This window comes from Canis lupus, chromosome 13 (genome assembly GCF_011100685.1).
Source record: "Canis lupus familiaris isolate Mischka breed German Shepherd chromosome 13, alternate assembly UU_Cfam_GSD_1.0, whole genome shotgun sequence".
NCBI lineage: Eukaryota > Metazoa > Chordata > Mammalia > Carnivora > Canidae > Canis > Canis lupus.
Genome location: NC_049234.1, coordinates 17,135,995 through 17,160,029, shown reverse-complemented (window position 1 = coordinate 17,160,029; position 24,035 = coordinate 17,135,995).

Here is a 24,035-nt window from a genome sequence, read left to right as displayed (position 1 = left end):
AACTTTAACCAATTGTGCTCATAGAAGCCAGGAGGCTGGCAAGGAAGTAGCATCAGAGTTGGCTTGGATCAGAGTGGAGATTTCGCCTGTGAAAAGGTTTCCAGAGAGAGGAGGGTGAGGCAGGAGCCTTGTCAGGCCCTGCCACGGGGAATCCAAGTTCTTGAAGAGCAGGCATGTGTGTTCACGCGTGTTTGTATGTGAGCTTAAAATCCACAGTAGAAACTCTGCCAACCAATCCATATCCAGCCCCCAAAGGAGGATAAACAAAATTCATCACAAGCTTGGAGAAATTTCTCAAGAGGAAAAGCATCATTGCTTGCTTTTTTTTCATCGATTCAGGGAACAATGTCTCAGAAACAAAGACTAAAGGCTTTCTTAATAGTGGCTTGTGGTGTTCTTTTTTTTTTTTCTATAGTAAGTTTTTGGTGCCATATGTCAAAGGATCTCTGCTTTGATATTTACTAAAATTCAGGAAGAAGTAGCTCATAATTCAAGCCTTCTATTTCTCTCGTGTCTGAAGTATCTTTTAAAAGTAGAGGTTGCTGATTTAATACATTTTTCAGCCAAAAAAAAATAAAAGACCCACTCTATTTTTACCGATTTTTTTTTTTTTTGCCTGCTGAGCTTCTGTGTACCCTGGGGCCCTGGTCTGGTGCACTCAGTGAACAGTTGGACAGGAGCGCCATCTCGTGGCCTGGCTCAAAAGGAAGAGGTGGCCGACACAAAGGGCAGCATTTGAGGTACCCAGGGCTTCTGGGTACCTCAGGGCCAGGGGTTAGAATCTCTCCTAATAGCCTTGCCTTGCGGTCCTCAGGCTTCTCTCACCAACTCTGGGAACTGGCCTTGCACTTCCATGGATCAGTTTAGGTTTTTGCCCTCGGTAGTGTTGGAGCTTATGCTCAGGGGGGAACTTTAGGCTTTTAAAGGTCACTTCCCACTTACTATAAGTGAGTTTAAAACTCTGGTGCTGACAGGAGTTTCCGGGTGGGAGATGCTGCCTGGGAATTGAGAGGATAAGCAGCATATTTGAATTGGGAAGGAAGCCTGAAAGCTGACTTAAAAAAAGAGCAAAACCTTCTCAGAATGCTGTAGGAGGAGCTGTTGCTTCACCGTCCACTTTCCTTGGCCTATTTCTGAAATTTATTTTTCTTCTTTTTCTTCTTCTTTTTCTTCTTCTTTTTCTTCTTCTTTTTCTTCTTCTTCTTCTTCTTCTTCTTCTTCTTCTTCTTCTTCTTCTTCTTCTTCTTCTTCTTCTTCTTCTTCTTCTTTTTACCTGAAAGCAGAACCATAGGATTTTTCTTTGTTAAATGTCCTGAAATGGAAAGGATTGTAGACCAATAGTGAAGAGTTGTTTTTAAGAGGTTCTATTTTTCAGATCAGTTTAACTGGTCCTCTGATATTTATCATCATCATCTCTCTGGAATTGGCTACTTTCCCATGAAACCAACGAATATTCAGAAATCTTAGGAGAATACATGCTTTCTTTTTGGAGGATGTCGGTAATATGTTTTCTGGTTTGTTCTACTGTATTATGAGTCAGTGGTCTTGAAGCCATGAGCCTTATTTTTGATCAGTCGATATTTTTCTTAATAGTTGCAAATTAAAAAAAAATTGGTAGCTATCAATGGTGATGAATATAAGTGGAATTATGGTGATCATTTTGCAATATATACCAATATCGAATTGGTATGTTGTACACCTGAAATGAATATATTATGTCGATTATATCTCAAAAAGAGATTGAAAATGTGTGAAATAAATGAGAGCCTTTATCCTCATTTAGGATATGTTCATATAGGGGCACCTGAATGACTCGATTGGTTAAGAGCCCAACTCTTGATTTTGGCTCAGGTCATGATCTCAGTATCCTGGGATCAAACCTCCTTGGGCTCCTGGCTCAGCAGGGAGTCTGCTTGTCTTGTCTCCCTCTCCCTCTACCACTCTCTCTACATGCACACCAGTGCATGCATGCACTCTCTCTTACACTTTCAAGTAAGTAAATCTTTTAAAAAAATAAAATATGTTCATATATAGAATATAGATGCACATGTGACATCTTGGAGTGGAGAAAAGCCAGAGTTTCAGCTTTTGGATCACTTGGAACCAGGGGAAATCCATTCAGATCTCAGCTCAGCCATTGATTGGTTGCATAAATTTGGACAATCTGTGAAACTTTCCTGAAACTTAGTGTAAAACTGGAGCAATATTATCAATCACAGAGGGCTTTTGTGGTGATTAAAGGATATAACAGGAGTCAAATCCCACTACTTCATTGTATGACGGAAGCTGACACACTCTCATCAGTTGCTGATGTTGGTAACTTTGGTTTCTAGGGCAACTTCAGTAGAGCCTGGCCCTAGAGGAGCCTCAGATATTCCTTATTCCATGTGAACCATCACAGAAGACAGATGGCATTTGCAGTTTGGCTGAATTCTGTTGAATAACTTTACTTCAATCCTATCAGCTAGGAATTTGGGCCAATAAATTATCTCTCCTACAAGGACAGAGCTGTCCTCAAAAAAGTACATCCTCTGGCATGCTCTTAGCACTCCCCAAACATTTTGTACCATCACTTCCAGGAAGAAATACATGCACCTCCTTTCTCTCCTTTCATTATGTGTATGTTAGTGTCCTTGATGGTGTCCCATAGATCTTTGGTGCTCTGATCATATTTCTTCATTCTTTTACCTTTCTTTCCCTCAGACTTTCTGCTCCTCTTTCTTCTGCTAGCTCAAATGTGCTTGAGCCTCTCTACTGAATGCTTCATTTACTTTACTTTTCAGTTCTAAAATGTCTAGTCTTTTCTTTCACAATGTCTATCTCTTTACTGATACTCCCTGATTGGTGAGGCATCATTCTCATACTTTTAAAAAAACTTCTTTAGACAAAGTTTCCTTTAATTATTTGAACATATTTAAAATGTCTCCTATAAAACTTTTTCTATGTAGGAGGCTGATTCATGGCTCCTAAAGATATCCAGCCCTAATACCTGAAACCTGGAAATGTTACTTTGTTTGGGGAAAAAGGACCTCGCAGATGTGGTTAAGGATCTTGAGATGGGGAGGTAGTTCGCCTGCACTCTCCAGGTGGGCCCTAAATGCAATCACAAGTGATCTGATAAGAAAGAAGCAGAGAGGGACTTGACACCACATAGAGGAGCAGGTGATGTAAAGACAAGGCAGAGATTGTTAATGGCTCAATAGGAGAGCAGTCCCCCTTCCAAGTGATCATAGGTGAAAATTTTATGAAATTTTCATTGAATGAGCACAACAGAATTCTCCAGATGTTATGTTATGTCTATGTTATGTCTTTTTATTTCTTTTTCCTCACCACCCATCATCATTGATTGCTAAGCCAATGTCACATATGCTAGTTCGTTAATTGTTGTTTTGTTTCATTTTTGGTCAAAGCACCACCTCACATCAAGAAACAAATTTTTCTTTTTTTTTTTAAGATTTTATTTATTCAGAGACACACACACAGAGAGGCAGAGAGAGAGGCAGAGGGAGAAGCAGGCTCCCCGCAGGTAGCACAATGCAGGACTCAATTCTGGGACTCCGGGATCACTCCCCGAGCCAAAAGCAGATGCTCAACTGCTGAGCCCCCCAGGTGTCCCAAGAAACAAATTTTTCTAATGGTTAAGAGAATGCCAGCTAGTAGAACAGAAAAAAAAACCTCAAATTCTTAGTTCCTTAACAGAGGAGCATTTATTTTCACCCTTGAAATAGTTCAGAAAGAGTAGAGGTAGTCCCATGGATCTTTTAGGCAGTTCTGCTCCAGGCTTACTTAGTTTTGTGGCTCTGTCCTGCTCAGAGTTCTCAGAGTAACTGCCACCTTGTCAAAATATGGCTTAAATAAAACTGTGCATAATTATTCAGGAAACAGTACATAATTACTCAGGTGTTTTGGTTTTGGTTTGGTTTTTTTTACCTAACCTGGACGTGATACTCATCGCTTCTGCCACATTTCATTGATTCGTTTGGCCAGAACTCAGTGAGTTGGCTACAGAAAACTGCAAAGTGGGGTGGGTATGGGGAGCCAAAGTGCTGTGCAGTTGAACATCCAGTTGGAATACAAAATGAGTTCTGGTGATCACGGTAGTATATACCCAGGAAACTATTTCTTTCCATGAAATATTGTTTCTTTCTGAGGTATACTTAGCCCCAAATAAATAGCATATATTTAAATTGTAAAATGTTATGAGTTTGAGATGTGTATATACCCGTGAAACCATCAACATAGTCAAGAGAATGAGCATATCCATCACTTCAATATGTTCCTTGGGTCTCTTTGTCATTCATTTCTTCCCCATTTCCCATAACTAGGCAACCACTGATCTGTTCTCTGTTATATAGATTAGGTCGTATTTTATAGAATTGTGTATAGATGGAATAATAGAGTATGCAGTTTCCTGTCTGGTATTTTTTCATTCAACATAACTATTTTGAGATTCACCGATGTTGCATATATCAATGGTTTGTTTTATACTGCTGAGTAGTTGTCCATTATGTAGATATATCACAATTTGATTATCTACTCATTTGTTTGAATGTTTAGGACTTTTCCATTTTTTTCAATTACAAGTAAAGGCACAATGATCATTTGCATACAACTTATTGTGTTGGCATATGCTCTCACTCTCTTGAGCCATTCCAGGGGTGGAATGGCTGGGTCATACGGAAGGTATATGTTTAACTTTTAAAGAAATGGTCACATATTTCCCAACCATTTTACCTTCATATCAACAGTGTATTAGAATCCAGTTGTTCTATATCATCACCAACATTTGGTATGGTCAGTCCTTTTAGTTTGAACCATTCTAAATGAATGTGTTGTATCGTAATATTGTGGTTTTAACTTAGATTTACCTAATGAGTACTGATGCTAGGCGTATTTTCATGAGCTATTTTGCCATCTATATTCCTATCAATGTTGGTTCAAAATTCTTTTGCTATTTTTTTAATTGTTTTCCTTCTTATTATTGAGTATAAGCACCTTTCTATAAAGATTTTGCAAGTCCTTAGGCATATGTTTGGCAAATATCTTTGCCCGTTTATATAACATGGGCTCCTGAAGAGCAAACATATTTAATTTTGATGAAGTCCTATTTAATGTTTTACTTTCATAATTTATGCTTTTGATGTCCTATTTAATAACTCTTTACCAAATTCAAGGTAAGATTTCCTCCTATGATTTCTTCTGGAAGTTGTATAATTTTAATTCTTATGATTAGGACAGTGGCTTGCTTTGGGGAAATTTTTATATGGAAGGAGGTAAGGATTGAAGTTTATTTATTTGCATCTGGCTCTCTAATTGTCCCAACATCAGTTTGTTGAAAAGATTATCCCCTTTCCTATTAGTGAATTTAGCACATTTGTTAGAAGTCAACTGACAATATAAAAGAGGGACCATTTCTTGACTTATTTTGGCTAATCTAGGTTGTTTGCATTTCCACATCAATGTTAGAAACAGCTTGTTCATTTATACACAGACCCACAAACAGTCTCCTGCAGTTTTGATTGAGATTGCATTGAGTCAGACTGTCAATCAGTTTGGAGAGAATTGATGTGTTAATAGTATTGAGTTTTTGAAACCATGAATATGATATAACTTTTCATGTACTGAGGCCTTCTTTAATTTCCCATCCCAGTGTTTTGTAGTACTCAATATATGGACCATAGACATCTTTTGTCAGATTCATTCCAAGTATTTCATATTTTCTGGTGCCCTTGTAAATGACTTTGTGTTTTAATTTCATTTTATGATTGTTTCTAGTATATAGAAATATAATTGATTTTTGTATATTGACCTTCTGTTCTAAAATCTTGCTAAGCTCATTTATTAGTACCAGTAGATTTTTGGTGAAATCCTTAGGATTTTCTATACAGATGGTCATGTCATCTGTATATAAAGAGAGTTTTACTTTCAGATCTCTTGCTTGTCTTGCTTGTCTTATTTAACTGGTTAGGACCTTAAGTACAATATTAAACAGAAATATTAAGAGCAGATATCCTTTCTTGTTCCTGGTCTCAATTCTAGCCTTTTATCTTACACCATTCTGTGTGATTTGAGTGTAAGTCTTTTGTAGAAGTCTTTTTTCAGGATGAGGAAGTTCCCTTCAATCCTACTTTGCTGAGATTTCTTATCCTAAATGGATGTTAGATTTTGTCAGATCCTTTTTTACGTTGATTGAAATTATTCTATCATTTTTTCTTTTCTAGCTCCTTAATATGAATTCCTTGATTACTGTTTCAAGTATGAAATTAATCTTATAAGTCTATCTTTTTACTTTCAACCTCTCTGTGTAATTATATTTAAAAAGTATTACCTCCAGGCAGCATATTGTAGGGTCTTGCATTTTTATCCAATCTGACAATCTCTGCCTTTTAAATGACAGGTTTAGATGATTTCCATTACATGTGATCATCGATATGGTTAATTTAAATATAACATTTTGCTTTTTGTTTTCTATTTTTATCTTCTGTTTTTCTCTTTGGTACCATTTTCCTTTTTTTGCCTTCTTTTTGGAATAATTTTTTTCAAACATCCCATTATTACCTTTTTGGTTGGCTTCTTAAACTCTTAGTTTTATTTTTATAGTGGCTATTTGAGGATTTATCAATTACAACTTTATCTTATCAGTCTATGTACAAGTACTATTATACCACTTTCCGTATAGTGTAAGAAACAATAGTTTATTTCCAATTTCCCTCTCACGACCTTTGTGCTATTGTTGATGTGCATTTTTCTTCTATGTATGTTATACATCCCATGATTAATTATTATTTTTTATTTAAGCTGTCAATGATCTTTTAGAGAGACTTATAAAATGAAAAAGAATGTATTCTCTTCACTGATGTATTTTTGTATCTGGTTTCCCTCATCTTTGTGTAGGTCCAGACTTCCATCTGGTACCATTTTTCTTCTCCCTGAAGGACTTTCTTTAGTATTTCTTATATTGGAGGTCTACTGATAATGAATTCTTTCAGCTTCCGTACTGTCTCACAAAATTTTTATTTCACCTTCAGTTTTGAAAGATATTTTCACTGGGAATAGAGCTTTACGTTGAAATTTTTTTCAGGTCTTTGAAGATGTCTCCCCACTATTGTCAGGCTTACTTTGTTTCCAACAAGAACTCTGTAGTCATTTTTCTTTTTTTCTTTTTTTTTTTTTCTGTTTTGAATGTGTCAATTCTGTTTTTTAAAAAGATTTTCTCTTAATCACCGATTATAGTCATTTTCTTATGATGTGTCTTGGAGTAGTTCTATCGCGTTTGGGGTTTACTGGAATCCTTATCTATAGGTTTATAGTTTTCATCAAATCTGGAAATATTTTGGGCACATGTCTCCCAATATTTTTCTAATACTGCCATTTCAGGGACTTCCATTATTTTTTTAAAGATTTTATTTATTCATAAGAGACACAGAGAGAGAGAGACAGAGACACAGGCAGAGGGAGAAGCAGGCTCCATGCAGGGAGCCCAATGCGGGACTCAATCCTGGGACCCCACGATCACACCCTGAGAGGAAGGCAGATGCTCAACTGCTGAGCCACCTGGGCATCCCCAGGGCTCCAATTATATGCATGTTTGGCATCTTGAAGTTGACCGACAGCTCACATTGTTGTTGTTGTTGTTGTTGTTGTTTTTCTTTTTCAGTTTTCTCTCTTTCATTTTGGATCATTTAAATTACTATTTATTGGATCAGAGCAAGATGGCGGAAGAGTAGGGTCTCCAAATCACCTGTCTCCACCAAATTATCTAGAAAACCTTCCAATCATCCTGAAAATCTATGAATTCGGCCTGAGAATTAAAGAGAGAACAGCTGGAATGCAACAGTGAGAAGAGTTCGCGCATCTATCAAGGTAGGAAGACGGGGAAAAAGAAATAAAGAAACAAAGGCCTCCAAGGGGGAGGGGCCGCGAGGAGCCGGGCTGAGGCCGGGGCGAGTGTCCCCAGGACAGGAGAGCCCCGTCCCGGAGGAGCAGGAGCTGCACCGACCTTCCCGGGCGGAAAGGGGCTCGCGGGGAGGTGGAGCAGGACCCAGGAGGGCGGGGATGCCCTCGGGCTCCCGGGGACACTAACAGACACCTGCGCCCCGGGGAGTGCGCCGAGCTCCCTAAGGGCTGCAGCGCGCACGGCGGGACCCGGAGCAGCTGGGGGGGGCTCGGGGGCGGCTCCGCGGAGGGGGCTGCGGGGCGGGAGCAGCTCGGGTGGCTCGAGCGGAGGAAGAGGCTCCGTGCGGAGGGGGCTGCGCGGTTCCAGGAGCAGCTCGGAGGGGCTCGGGCGGCGGCTCCGCGGAGGGGGCTGCGGCCCGGGAGCGCGAATCCAACAGCGCAGGTTCCGGGGCACAGGGCGCCGGGACACAGCCCAGGATCCGGCCTCCCCCGGGACAGGCAGAGGCCGGGAGGGCCCAGGACCCCAAGGACGCTCCTGCCCCAGCTGAGCAGATCAGCGGCCCCGCCCCGGAGCCTCCAGGCCCTGCAGACGGAGAGCTCCGGAGCTACTGCAGGGGCTGACTCCAGGGCTCCAGAGCTGGCCCCACCACTGGGGCTGTTGCTCCTGGGGCCTCACGGGGTAAACAACCCCCACTGAGCCCTGCACCAGGCAGGGGCACAGCAGCTCCCCCAAGTGCTAACACCTGAAAATCAGCACAACAGGCCCCTCCCCCAGAACACCAGCTAGACAGACCAGTTCCAGGGGAAGTCAAGGGACTTAAAGTACACAGAATCAGAAGATACTCCCCGGTGGTTCCTTTTTTGTTTTGTTTTGTTTTGTTTTGTTTTGCTTTTTGATTTGTTTCCTTCCCCCACCCCCTTTTTTTTCTCCTTTCTTTTTCTTTCTCTTTTTCTTTTTTTTTTCCGTTTTTTTTCTTCCCTTTTTTTTCTCTTTCTCTTTTCTTTCCTTCTTTCTCTCCTCTCTTTTTCTCTTTTTCCCAATACAACTTGCTTTTGGCCACTCTGCACTGAGCAAAATGACTAGAAGGAAAACCTCACCTCAAAAGAAAGAATCAGAAACAGCCCTCTCTCCCACAGAGTTACAAAATCTGGATTACAATTCAATGTCAGAAAGCCAATTCAGAAGCACTATTATACAGCTACTGGTGGCTCTAGAAAAAAGTATAAAGGACTCAAGAGACTTCATGACTGCAGAATTTAGAGCTAATCAGGCAGAAATTAAAAATCAATTGAATGAGATGCAATCCAAACTAGAAGTCCTAACGACGAGGGTTAACGAGGTGGAAGAACGAGTGAGTGACATAGAAGACAAGTTGATAGCAAAGAGGGAAACTGAGGAAAAAAGAGACAAACAATTAAAAGACCATGAGGATAGATTAAGGGAAATAAACGACAGCCTGAGAAAGAAAAACCTACGTTTAATTTGGGTTCCCGAGGGCGCCGAAAGGGACAGAGGGCCAGAATATGTATTTGAACAAATTCTAGCTGAAAACTTTCCTAATCTGGGAAGGGAAACAGGCATTCAGATCCAGGAAATAGAGAGATCCCCCCCTAAAATCAATAAAAACCGTTCAACACCTCGACATTTAATAGTGAAGCTTGCAAATTCCAAAGATAAAGAGAAGATCCTTAAAGCAGCAAGAGACAAGAAATCCCTGACTTTTATGGGGAGGAGTATTAGGGTAACAGCAGACCTCTCCACAGAGACCTGGCAGGCCAGAAAGGGCTGGCAGGATATATTCAGGGTCCTCAATGAGAAGAACATGCAACCAAGAATCCTTTATCCAGCAAGGCTCTCATTCAAAATGGAAGGAGAGATAAAGAGCTTCCAAGACAGGCAGCAACTAAAAGAATATGTGACCTCCAAACCAGCTCTGCAAGAAATTTTAAGGGGGACTCTTAAAATTCCCCTTTAAGAAGAAGTTCAGTGGAACAGTCCACAAAAACAAGGACTGAATAGATATCATGATGACACTAAACTCATATCTCTCAATAGTAACTCTGAATGTGAATGGGCTTAATGACCCCATCAAAAGGCGCAGGGTTTCAGACTGGATAAAAAAGCAGGACCCATCTATTTGCTGTCTACAAGAGACTCATTTTAGACAGAAGGACACCTACAGCCTGAAAATAAAAGGTTGGAGAACCATTTACCATTCGAATGGTCCTCAAAAGAAAGCAGGGGTAGCCATCCTTATATCAGATAAACTAAAATTTACCCCAAAGACTGTAGTGAGAGATGAAGAGGGACACTATATCATACTTAAAGGATCTATTCAACAAGAGGACTTAACAATCCTCAATATATATGCCCCGAATGTGGGAGCTGCCAAATATATCAATCAATTATTAACCAAAGTGAAGAAATACTTAGATAATAATACACTTATACTTGGTGACTTCAATCTAGCTCTTTCTATACTCGATAGGTCTTCTAAGCACAACATCTCCAAAGAAACGAGAGCTTTAAATGATACCCTGGACCAGATGGATTTCACAGATATCTACAGAACTTTACATCCAAACTCAACTGAATACACATTCTTCTCAAGCGCACATGGAACTTTCTCCAGAATAGACCACATATTGGGTCACAAATCGGGTCTGAACCGATACCAAAAGATTGGGATTGTCCCGTGCATATTCTCAGACCATAATGCCTTGAAATTAGAACTAAATCACAACAAGAAGTTTGGAAGGACCTCAATACGTGGAGGTTAAGGACCATCCTGCTAAAAGATAAAAGGGTCAACCAGGAAATTAAGGAAGAATTAAAAAGATTCATGGAAACTAATGAGAATGAAGATACAACCGTTCAAAATCTTGGGGATGCAGCAAAAGCAGTCCTAAGGGGGAAACACATCGCAATACAAGCATCCATTCAAAAACTGGAAAGAACTCAAATACAAAAGCTAACCTTACACATAAAGGAGCTAGAGAAAAAACAGCAAATAGATCCTACACCCAAGAGAAGAAGGGAGTTAATAAAGATTCGAGCAGAACTCAACGAAATCGAGACCAGAAGAACTGTGGAACAGATCAACAAAACCAGGAGTTGGTTCTTTGAAAGAATTAACAAGATAGATAAATCATTAGCCAGCCTTATTAAAAAGAAGAGAGAGAAGACTCAAATTAATAAAATCATGAATGAGAAAGGAGAGATCACTACCAACACCAAGGAAATACAAACGATTTTAAAAACATATTATGAACAGCTATACGCCAATAAATTAGGCAATCTAGAAGAAATGGACGCATTCCTGGAAAGCCACAAACTACCAAAACTGGAACAGGAAGAAATAGAAAACCTGAACAGGCCAATAACCAGGGAGGAAATTGAAGCAGTCATCAAAAACCTCCCAAGACACAAGAGTCCAGGGCCAGATGGCTTCCCAGGGGAATTTTATCAAACGTTTAAAGAAGAAACCATACCTATTCTCCTAAAGCTGTTTGGAAAGATAGAAAGAGATGGAGTACTTCCAAATTCGTTCTATGAGGCCAGCATCACCTTAATTCCAAAACCAGACAAAGACCCCACCAAAAAGGAGAATTACAGACCAATATCCCTGATGAACATGGATGCAAAAATTCTCAACAAGATACTGGCCAATAGGATCCAACAGTACATTAAAAAAATTATTCACCATGACCAAGTAGGATTTATCCCTGGGACACAAGGCTGGTTCAACACCCGTAAAACAATCAATGTGATTCATCATATCAGCAAGAGAAAAACCAAGAACCATATGATCCTCTCATTGGATGCAGAGAAAGCATTTGACAAAATACAGCATCCATTCCTGATCAAAACTCTTCAGAGTGTAGGGATAGAGGGAACATTCCTCGACATCTTAAAAGCCATCTATGAAAAGCCCACAGCAAATATCATTCTCAATGGGGAAGCACTGGGAGCCTTTCCCCTAAGATCAAGAACAAGACAGGGATGTCCACTCTCACCACTGCTGTTCAACATAGTACTGGAAGTCCTAGCCTCAGCAATCAGACAACAAAAAGACATTAAAGGCATTCAAATTGGCAAAGAAGAAGTCAAACTCTCCCTCTTCGCCGATGACATGATACTCTACATAGAAAACCCAAAAGTCTCCACCCCAAGATTGCTAGAACTCATACAGCAATTCGGTAGTGTGGCAGGATACAAAATCAATGCCCAGAAGTCAGTGGCATTTCTATACACTAACAATGAGACTGAAGAAAGAGAAATTAAGGAGTCAATCCCATTTACAATTGCACCCAAAAGCATAAGATACCTAGGAATAAACCTAACCAAAGATGTAAAGGATCTATACCCTCAAAACTATAGAACTCTTATGAAAGAAATTGAGGAAGACACAAAGAGATGGAAAAATATTCCATGCTCATGGATTGGCAGAATTAATATTGTGAAAATGTCAATGTTACCCAGGGCAATTTACACGTTTAATGCAATCCCTATCAAAATACCATGGACTTTCTTCAGAGAGTTAGAACAAATTATTTTAAGATTTGTGTGGAATCAGAAAAGACCCCGAATAGCCAGGGGAATTTTAAAAAAGAAAACCATAGCTGGGGGCATCACAATGCCAGAATTCAGGTTGTACTACAAAGCTGTGGTCATCAAGACAGTGTGGTACTGGCACAAAAACAGACACATAGATCAGTGGAACAGAATAGAGAATCCAGAAGTGGACCCTGAACTTTATGGGCAACTAATATTCGATAAAGGAGGAAAGACTATCCATTGGAAGAAAGACAGTCTCTTCAATAAATGGTGCTGGGAAAATTGGACATCCACATGCAGAAGAATGAAACTAGACCACTCTCTTTCACCATACACAAAGATAAACTCAAAATGGATGAAAGATCTAAATGTGAGACAAGATTCCATCAAAATCCTAGAGAAGAACACAGGCAACACCCTTTTTGAACTCGGCCATAGTAACTTCTTGCAAGATACATCCACGAAGGCAAAAGAAACAAAAGCAAAAATGAACTATTGGGACTTCATCAAGATAAGAAGCTTTTGCACAGCAAAGGATACAGTCAACAAAACTCAAAGACAACCTACAGAATGGGAGAAGATATTTGCAAATGACATATCAGATAAAGGGCTAGTTTCCAAGATCTATAAAGAACTTATTAAACTCAACACCAAAGAAACAAACAATCCAATCATGAAATGGGCAAAAGACATGAACAGAAATCTCACAGAGGAAGACATAGACATGGCCAACATGCATATGAGAAAATGCTCTGCATCACTTGCCATCAGGGAAATACAAATCAAAACTACAATGAGATACCACCTCACACCAGTGAGAATGGGGAACATTAACAAGGCAGGAAACAACAAATGTTGGAGAGGATGCGGAGAAAAGGGAACCCTCTTACACTGTTGGTGGGAATGTGAACTGGTGCAGCCACTCTGGAAAACTGTGTGGAGGTTCCTCAAACAGTTAAAAATAGACCTGCCCTACGACCCAGCAATTGCACTGTTGGGGATTTACCCCAAAGATACAAATGAAATGAAACGCCGGGACACCTGCACCCCGATGTTTCTAGCAGCAATGGCCACGATAGCCAAACTGTGGAAGGAGCCTCGGTGTCCAACGAAAGATGAATGGATAAAGAAGATGTGGTTTATGTATACAATGGAATATTACTCAGCTATTAGAAATGACAAATACCCACCATTTGCTTCAACGTGGATGGAACTGGAGGGTATTATGCTGAGTGAAGTAAGTCAGTCGGAGAAGGACAAACATTATATGTTCTCATTCATTTGGGGAATATAAATAATAGTGAAAGGGAAAATAAGGGAAGGGAGAAGAAATGTGTGGGAAATATCAGAAAGGGAGACAGAACGTAAAGACTGCTAACTCTGGGAAATGAACTAGGGGTGGTAGAAGGGGAGGAGGGCGGGGGGTGGGAGTGAATGGGTGACGGGCACTGGGTGTTATTCTGTATGTTAGTAAATTGAACACCAATAAAAAATAAAAAAATAAAAAAATAAAATAAATAAAAAAAATAAAAAAATAAAAAAAAAATCCTAGAGAAGAACACAGGCAACACCCTTTTTGAACTTGGCCACAGTAACTTCTTGCAAGATACATCCACGAAGGCAAAAGAAACAAAAGCAAAAATGAACTATTGGGATTTCATCAAGATAAGAAGCTTTTGCACAGCAAAGGATACAGTCAACAAAACTCAAAGACAACCTACAGAATGGGAGAAGATATTTGCAAATGATGTATCAGATAAAGGGCTAGTTTCCAAGATCTATAAAGAACTTATCAAACTCAACACCAAAGAAACAAACAATCCAATCATGAAATGGGCAAAAGACATGAACAGAAATCTCACAGAGGAAGACAAAGACATGGCCAACATGCACATGAGAAAATGCTCTGCATCACTTGCCATCAGGGAAATACAAATCAAAACCACAATGAGATACCACCTCACACCAGTGAGAATGGGGAAAATTAACAAGGCAAGAAACAACAAATGTTGGAAAGGATGCGGAGAAAAGGGAACCCTCATACACTGTTGGTGGGAATGTGAACTGGTGCAGCCACTCTGGAAAACTGTGTGGAGGTTCCTCAAACAGTTAAAAATATACCTGCCCTACGACCCAGCAATTGCACTGTTGGGGATTTACCCCAAAGATACAGATGCAATGAAACGCCGGGACACCTGCACCCCGATGTTTCTAGCAGCAATGGCCACGATAGCCAAACTGTGGAAGGAGCCTCGGTGTCCATTGAAAGATGAATGGATAAAGAAGATGTGGTCTATGTATACAATGGAATATTCCTCAGCCATTAGAAACGACAAATACCCACCATTTGCTTCAACGTGGATGGAACTGGAGGGTATTATGCTGAGTGAAGTAAGCCAGTCGGAGAAGGACAAACATTATATGTTCTCATTCATTTGGGGAATATAAATAATAGTGAAAAGGAATATAAGGGAAGGGGGAAGAAATGTGTGGGAAATATGAGAAAGGGAGACAGAACGTAAAGACTGCTAACTCTGGGAAACGAACTAGGGGTGGTAGAAGGGGAGGAGGGCGGGGGGTGGGAGTGAATGGGTGATGGGCACTGGGGGTTATTCTGTATGTTAGTAAATTGAACACCAATAAAAAATAAATTAAAAAAAATAAATAAATTACTATTTATTTTTAACATTTTTAGTGCCTCATTTATCTACTGTTAATCGTATTCCTCATTACAGACATTTTACTTTTCATCTTGAAAAGTTTAAGATTCTCGTGCTTTATTCTACCTTCCTGAACATCTGCAATATTGGCATAATAGATGTTTTAACGCTGTTGTCTATTGGTTTTAGCATCTGTTTTCATGAATCCATTTTTATTGATTGATTTTTCTCCTCATGATGGGTCATATTTTCCTGCTTATTTGCCTGCCTGGTAATTTTTTTTTTTGAAAATGTATCAGAAAGGGAGACAGAACATGAGAGACTCCTAACTCTGGGAAACGAACTAGGGGTTGTGGAAGGGGAGGAGGGCGGGGGATGGGGGTGACTGGGTGGTGGGCACTTTGGGGGGGGCACTTGACAGGGTGAGCACTGGGTGTTATTCTGTATGTTGGCAAATTGAACACCAATAAAAAATAAATTTATTATTAAAAAAAGAATTTATTTGAGAGAGAGAGGAGGAGAGACATTGTCAATTTTATGTTGTTGGTTGCTGGATAGGTTGTAAACTTTTGAGTATTCTTGATCTTTGTTCTGGTGTTTAATTAAGTTACTTGGAAACAGGTAGATTTTTTTCAAGGTTTGAATTTAAGGTAGGACTAGAGAAGTCTTTAGTGAAAGACTAATTTTGTCCCAGGACTGAGGCAATACTCTGTGGAGTCCTCTATGTGATGCTCCCATGCATTATAAGGCTTTTCCAGTCTGGCAGGTAGGAACACAAACTGTTCTCTGCTTTGTGAGAGCCCCAGGGGCTCTTCCTTCTAATTCTTCCTGCTGATTACTCGTCTGGCCTCAGGTGGTTTCCTAATATACATGCACTGAGCAGTAATCAACTGAAGACTCCAACGGAACCCTCTTCAGATACCAGAACTCTCCATCTGTGCAGGTCTCTCCTCTCTGAAGCAGTCTCATCTACCTCTGGTTGTTGTCTTCGTGATCTTGAGCCATCACAGGCTTCCCAAATTCTCAACTCTGCCTTGTCACCTCAGGGAGACATCTGGACACAAATTGGATTCCTTTCCCTGCAAACCAGCCTGAGAACTATTTCCAAGCATTATGATAGGAAACCACAGGCTCATCTCTTCTGTTTCTCTTCTCTCACTGATCACTCTCCTATACTGCCTGTTATCCAGTGTTTGAAAACTATTATTTTGCATGTTTTGTCTTCATCTTTTTAAAGTGACAGAGTAAATCTTTTCCCTCATATTCAATAATGGCCAAAAATAGAAGTCCTTTAGTTTTTTATGGATAGTAATGTTTTGAGAAATGTAATAGCCTGCAAGTAGCTCTCTAGAGAATGTCCCAGAGGGTATTATTGCATTTGACAATACTATCTTGCTCCTGATACCCACTTGCAAATTGAGAAAAATACTCAGAAGCCAGCTTGTTCACTTCCATATCTACCCTCTCTGGGAAGTTCTATTTCAAATCTCAGTACATGGTACAATGACTTGCATTTTTATTCACACTTTGCTGCATGAAATCACCCTTACTCAGCTTGAATTGGACTGAATGCCAGCCCTTTGCTTGGATCATTTCCTGGTTCAATTTAGCTATAAATATAGCTAAAATACTGGTCTCACACCTGGTCATTTTGGCTATTATAATATAAGCAGATACAGTCTGCTCTTGGCTAAGTATTCTGATGGCCACTATTCACCGTAAAATGTCAATATGGTCATGCTTTATAGAGATGACCTTAGTACATATAATTGAATTTTTCTGGCATTGTGGAACTAGAACACATCTGCAAATCACAGCTGGCAACTTCCCTGGTTAATCTAGGCATAAGTACAGCTGGGCCAAAGAATGTACATCCAAGAGAAAAATATCCAAAACAAACAAAAAACCCAAAACATAATGGGAACCAAGAGCTGATATAGAAATTCTAGTTTATTAATTCACTTATTTACCCAACATCTCCTTGTGTTAAATAGCAGAACATATGAGAAATCCACCATGATGCAAACACAGAGTAATGTTTAGTACATTATATCTTGCATTCCAAGATACACACAAAACAAATACACACAATTGTGAAGGAAAATAGTTTTGAAATATCAACTGATGTGAGTCAGTTGATTGCGCCTTGACTCTTGGACAGGCCACAGTTAGAATTTTGCATATTTGGTGTTCAAAGGTAGTGATTATCCACACAAAAGAGAGAAAAGGGAAGTTTTCTCAGTGTTTGAGTTTCAAAAGTAAAGGTCTCTCAGATGATAGGAGAAGGGAAACAGCAAATCCCCTCAGGTCTTATACGAAAATGTTCCCCAGAATTGAAGAAATGAGAGTTGGAGGAATAATGTTTGGAGTAGCTTTCTGGCTTCCTGACAGAGGGGACATTACCTCCTGCCATATTCCATGCTCAGTCTAGCAGGAAGTGGTCTCAGAAGGCTCATAGAATCCATATGCAAAAGGACCCATGTTCTCTTTTCCGTGAGAACCTAGACAGTCAGTAAGAGCTTGGAGTGAAAATGTCTACCTGGTGCCTCCAGACAGACATGTCTAAGACCAGTGCATAGTATGCCGCTTCACCTCAGCAAGATGTAGATGCTTCCGAACAGTGCTTGCACAGCTGAGAAAAGCTCCAAGCTTTGTCCAGTTGAGAATAATCATAGGCTTCCAAAAGAAAGTCAGCCAAGAATGAATCAGACCTTGGATCCTTGCTGACACAGGCCAAGGCATTTCAGCAGAGATCTGCAAAGATCGACAACCAGGAACAGTGATGTTCACATTCTCTCCCAACCCCTTGCACCCCCTCACCATGCCCTGTAATAAATCTCCAAAACTTAGACACAACCGTGGAGGGGGAAGAAACCATGAAATGACCAAGAGATTTTTCTGCTGTTCAGCAGAATGGACATTTGTAATAAAAGTAATTAAAAAAAATAGGTCTCATCACAACAAAGTTACTTTTCTTAAACACCTGAAGTGTATAAGAAGTGTAGCAGAAGTTTGTGTGATACATTTAAGCTTACCATTTTCTGGGCCTCTTCTCTAATATCAGCATTGCAAAAGATACTTATTCTGTAAGTCCTGGGCAGATACGGAGTTGGAGTTAGACTCCGAGGTGGAACAGAAGATGATATATCTGTTATAGATCGTCTCAATTAATCCACTTCAACACAACTATTATTTGTTATCACACAGATGTTTTCATGTTAGATGGACTTTAGATGTTCTAGGCTGGGCTTAGCTTGGTGTTTCTGCAGATTGGCTGGCACAGCCCTGCTCCATGTATCTTTTTTATCCTTCTTGAACCAGCAGGCCAGCCTGCTGTATTTTTTTCTGTGATTAAGGTGGAAGTGCAAAAAAAAAAAAAAGAAAAAAAAAAGGTGGAAGTGCAAAGGGCAAGTGGAGACTTCAGCGTCTCTTAAAGCTTTGTCTCCGAATAGGCACACTGTCACATCTGCCCACACTTATTGGTCAAAATCACATGGTCAAGCCCAAAGCAAGGAATGGGAAAGTACACTCTGCCCCAGATGTGGCCATGGTAATGGTGTGGATTTAGGAAGGGTGAAAAATTGAGGCCAATCATTCAACTGACTACAAATGGGAATGAACAGTTTTTTGAGTGTCTATGGGTATGCCAGACACTTAGCTCGGTGCTTTTACATGTATGCACCTTCATCTGTAAAAATGGCATTACATGGTTACATTATTTCACCTTGTTTTCAAGCATATGAGAAAATGGGCTCAGAGAGGCCAAGTAGCTTGCCCATTATGTAGCATTAATTTGAGACTGAACTGAGATTCCAACTTCTGTTGAAAGCCACAGGCTGTGACTTGGAGCCACCATGCTGTTGGCCAGGTCACAGGTTTCTTGACATTCATCAAGATCCCTTTTTCCTGAATGACCTTGACTCTAGATGATTAGATAGCTCTGAGGTTTCTTCTTTTTCTTCTTTCACACGCCGTACACCTCCTTTTCCTTTTTGACTTGCTAATTAATTCAATTACTTTTCCTTGATTCCTATTAGTAGGTAACACCATGATTGATACCATCTGGAAAACATTTATCTAAGTCTTGAGTGGAAAGTTTCACAGAACAGGAGACGTAAAAGGAGACCCTCAGGAGGACCTATGCCTGCATAAGTGATAAATTACCAGCCTTGGATTATCTGCCAGGAGCTCTCCCTCTAGGTCTGGGAGCAACACCTTTCCTGCTGCAGTGCCAGCTGTATTATTTACCACATGTTCAGGAACGTGTGTGCCCTCTGCATAAAGTGGGGAGGACAGAACCACTAGGCTTGCATAAACTAGCTTTCAACAGAATCTATTTTCCTCCAGTTGTCTGAAGTGCCTGTACCCTGGATAATCATGCTTCATACTTTTAGAAGCCCAGATCCCAACAGCTGGAGGTAAAGCTCCCAGTGTAATGGAAGAAAACATGTTGATACTTTTAATTGGTCCCTGAAGTGAAACCCAAGGAACGATTTATTGGTTGATGGATTTGAGGCTTTCAACTTAGCAGAGCTGGGATGGTAAAGATAAACACATTAGGAATTGGTGGCTAATTATTAGAAAGTTAATTTTATTTCATTTGAGATATAATAATCAACTGAAAATCAGTTTAATTTATTGCTGTTGAAGTTAATGATGCATATACTTATATGTAAGCATGAGCACCTGCATCCTGGACCATGTTGTGGCTTTCCACTGGTCCTGAATCCTCTGAGGGTCCTGATCCCATGGACTGAAGGAAGCAAAGCTTCTATTCCCAGCCATACAACTCTGTTGCTCAAGTGGGAAACATCTGGGGAGACTGGGGAGCTCTGTGAGCTCTGAGAACCTGGCCATCAAAGGCACATGAGAACTTCAAATACTACACACCTGTGTAGTTAGTCAAGTGTTGTTGCAATAACACTGCATAAAAAGCAATTCCCAAATCTCGGTGGCTTCTAACAACAAGCGTAGCAAGTACTCACAAATATTCCTTACTTGTGAATATGTAAATCAGTTTCTTGCTCACAGGACTGTAGGTCAGCTAGGCCCAGCTCTGCTTCAGGTTCAAGATCAGCTTCTTGTCAGTTTCTGTACCTTTCCCTCCAGAACCTGGATCGAGGGGCAGCAGCTACCTGAGTATGTTATTCCCATGGCAAATTTCAGGGACACTGCAGGGCAAAAAGAAACTTGCTGTTTTTTAAAAGCCTCATTTTGAAATAGGCCCATCACCTTAGCTCTTATGCCTTGACCAAAACAACATGGCTTTATGTTGGTGGTCCACGAACATATGCTGTACCCACAGGGAGGGGGGACTGAATATTTGCTGAAAAAGAATCCTGTAACACATACTTTTATTTTCATTTTTATAGACTCTGACCTTTGTTTTTCTCTTCTATATAATTTGGGGCATTTGAGAGTGTGCTAGCAGAGGTATATATGCATTTGGAGTAACTCATAAAGAAATAAATAGAATAAGAGTATGTAAACATTTTGCAAATTGTGAAATCATGCAATATTGCAAATAGGAAATGATTTCTTAGGCACCCATTAGGAGATCAGCCATGGAATATAAAGTGCTGAGAGTACACAATTCATGAGAAAGATTCTGCTCCAAAGCCTGCTAATCTACACTGTATTAGGAATTAAAAATATGGTTTTTGATAATAAGCATCCTAGTGGTAAGGGCCATATGGTTATCTCCTTAGGGATTTTCTCACCCACTGACAAATATTTACTGGGATTTACTAGGTGCAGAGCATTTTTTGGTAGCATTCAGGGTGGGTTCGAAGTTATAGGGTTGGTGGAAAGGTGAATAAGGAGGGATTGTAGAGATGAATAAAATGTAATTTCTGTTCTGTGGAAGCTTGAATCCAGTAGTAGAAATAAAATGTGTTCATAAAAAACTGACTTTTTCCTTCCTCCCTTCCTCTCTTTCACTGTTTCCTTCTTTCCTTCCTTCCATCTTTCTATACTATGATGATTAAGAGTACACACTCTGGAGCCAGATTTCAAGGGTCAAATCATTACTAGGTTTATATCCCAAGGTAGGTCATTTAACTTCTATGTGCCTCAGCTTGCTTATCTGTAAAATGGAGAAAATAATTATGACAGAAGCAGTTGTTATCTCACCACATTCCCTTGGCATTTGCCTGTACACGCTTAAGAATGCTAATATCAGATCCCTATGAATCTTTGCCTGCAAGCACCTTTTCTTCACCGATCATGGGAGTATGCTCAAGCCTGCCCAGAGGGTCCCTGGAAGGAGCTCCCAATCAATGGTAGATGTGGGCTGATGATAAATACTTCATCTTCCTCATTTCTTCTTACTCATCTCGTTTGGGATGACTTCGAGGCTTATTCTGCTCATATTCCATTGTTCTCAGTGAGGTTAAACTCCAGTTATATATATGATATCTGACATGATTACACATATTTAATGGCTTCTTTCCTCTCTACCTTACTTGCCAACTCCCTATTCTGGTTCCTGAGATCACTGCTAAAATAGACTACTTGCACATAAGCCCTTGTTTAACAGACTGCTCCAGAAAACTTGAAACCAAGACAATAATTGCACCTACATTTTATGGCTGTTATGAGAATTAAATATGTTAACATATATCTGACACTCTTATGCCAGGGTCTGAAACTTAGTAAGCACTCTGTAGGTGTTAGTAATTATCCCAATAAAATGAAGGTTCTGTGAGGGGAAGATATTCCTTAGGAGGTACAGTGTTCAACTAAAATTTGTAAACATATGGGATGCCTGGGTGGCTCAGTGGTTGAGTGTCTGCCTTTGGCTCGGAGCATGATCCTGGGGTCAGGGATCAAGTCCCGCATCAGGCTCCTTGCAGGGAGCCTGCCTGCTTCTCCCTCTACCTATGTCTCTGCTTCTGTGTGTGTGTCTCATGAATAAATAGATAAAACCTTAAAAGAAATTTGTAAACAAACAAAGTAATAGGGAAGTGTGGCCCATTCTTAGGAAAAAGGCAGTCTGCATAAACAGACTCTGAGAGGGCCCTGGTTGGATATAGTGAAGATTAAAGCACCTGTTTTAAATATGTTCAAATGATTAAAAGAAAACATAATCAAGAATTGAAGGAAAAGAGAGTTTTGATGACTGACTAGGTAGGAAATTTCAACAGAGAAATAAGACCTAGGAAGAAATCCAAATGGAAATTCTAAATCTGAAAAGTAAATTAAACAAAATGAAAAATTTGCTAGGACGGCTTAAGAATGGTTTGGAAATAGCAGAAGAAGAGTGAGTGAATTTGAAGATAAACCAAGAGAAATTATCCCATCTAAAGAACTGAAAGAGAAAAAAATTAAAGAAAAATAACAGATTCAGAAACATGTGGGACGTCAAATGTTCTAACATACACATACTTGGATTCCAACAAGAGTGGAGGGAAAGGGGCAGAGAAATATTTAAAGAATCTATGACTCTAAAGTTCCCCAGATTTTTCCAAGTTACTGCGTATTCAATAAGCTCACCAAAACACAAGCAGTCAAAATAAGAAGAAAATCGTACTTAGTTACCTCATAGGCAAGCTTCTAAAAGAAAATATAAAAAAGAGTATTTGATAGTGGCAAGAGAAAAATTATAATTACCTGCAGAGGAACAATGTGATTAATAGATGACTTCTAATTAGAAACAAAGGAGGCCAGAAGACATCAGAATAATATATTCAGTGTTGAGAGACAAAAACTTATTAATCAAGCATTCTATATACCAAAATATCCTTCAAAAAATGAGACAAATAGATATTTTCACATATAGAAAAGTGAGAATATTCATTGGCATAAGATCTACCCTAAAAGAAATTCTTGAGGGTGAATGAAAATGCCACCAAATGGTAATGCGGGTCTATATGGAGGAAAGAAGAGCACTCAAAATGGTAAAGATGGGTGTGAAGTGAGAGAATATATACATATACACATATTTTCTCATAATTCCATTAAAAGATAAATGATTGAAACAAAAATTACTATTGCAGAGACTATAATATATATTTTTATAATTAAAAACTATAGTACAAAGAATGGTGGAGATAAATCATTTTTTTGCAAGATGCTTATATTTTATTGAGGTAATTCACTATGGATTGAAGGGAAAAGAAATAAATGAAGAAATTTCAAGAAAGCAAATAGAAACTGACTTATCAGTGTCTATAGAATATATCTACAGTAAGCAATAAGAGGAAAATTCATAGCATTAAATACCAAAATCAGTATAAAAATAAAAATACATGAAGTATCCAACTAAAAAAGACAAGAAAGATGAGATGCCTGGATGGCTCAGTGGTTGAGCGTTTGCCTTTGGCCCAGGAAGTGGTCCCAGGATCTGGGATCGAGTCCCTCGTTGGGCTCTTGGCAGGGAGCCTATTTCTCCCTTGGCCTGTGTCTCTGCCTCTCTCTCTGCGTGTTATGTCTCTAATAAATAAATAAAATCTTTTTAAAAATGAGAAAGAACAATTAAACAGAATGTAGAAGGAAGAAATTTTAAAAAGATAAAAGAAATTTATAACAAATTAGAAAAAATACAGATTTAAAAACACAAAGTGAATTGTTCAGAAAATCAAGAAATAGTCCACTTGAATTTGCTAATCTTTTTTTAAACATTCTTTTAATGGCCCCAGGTGAGCAAATTTTGTTTTATTTGTTTATTTTCAAGTAATCTCTATGCTTGGGGCTCTAACTCAGGACCCCGAGACCAAGAGTCATAGGCTCCACTGACTGAGCTAGCCAGGTGCCCCAACATTTGCTAATCTAATTGAAAGAGGATATCCATTAGTGTTACACTCCTGACCTTTTTTTTTTTTTTAAGATTTTATTTATTTATTCATGAGAGAGACAGAAATAGAGGCAGAGACATAGGCTCCCTGTGGGGAGCCTGATGCCGGAATTGATCTCAGCATCAT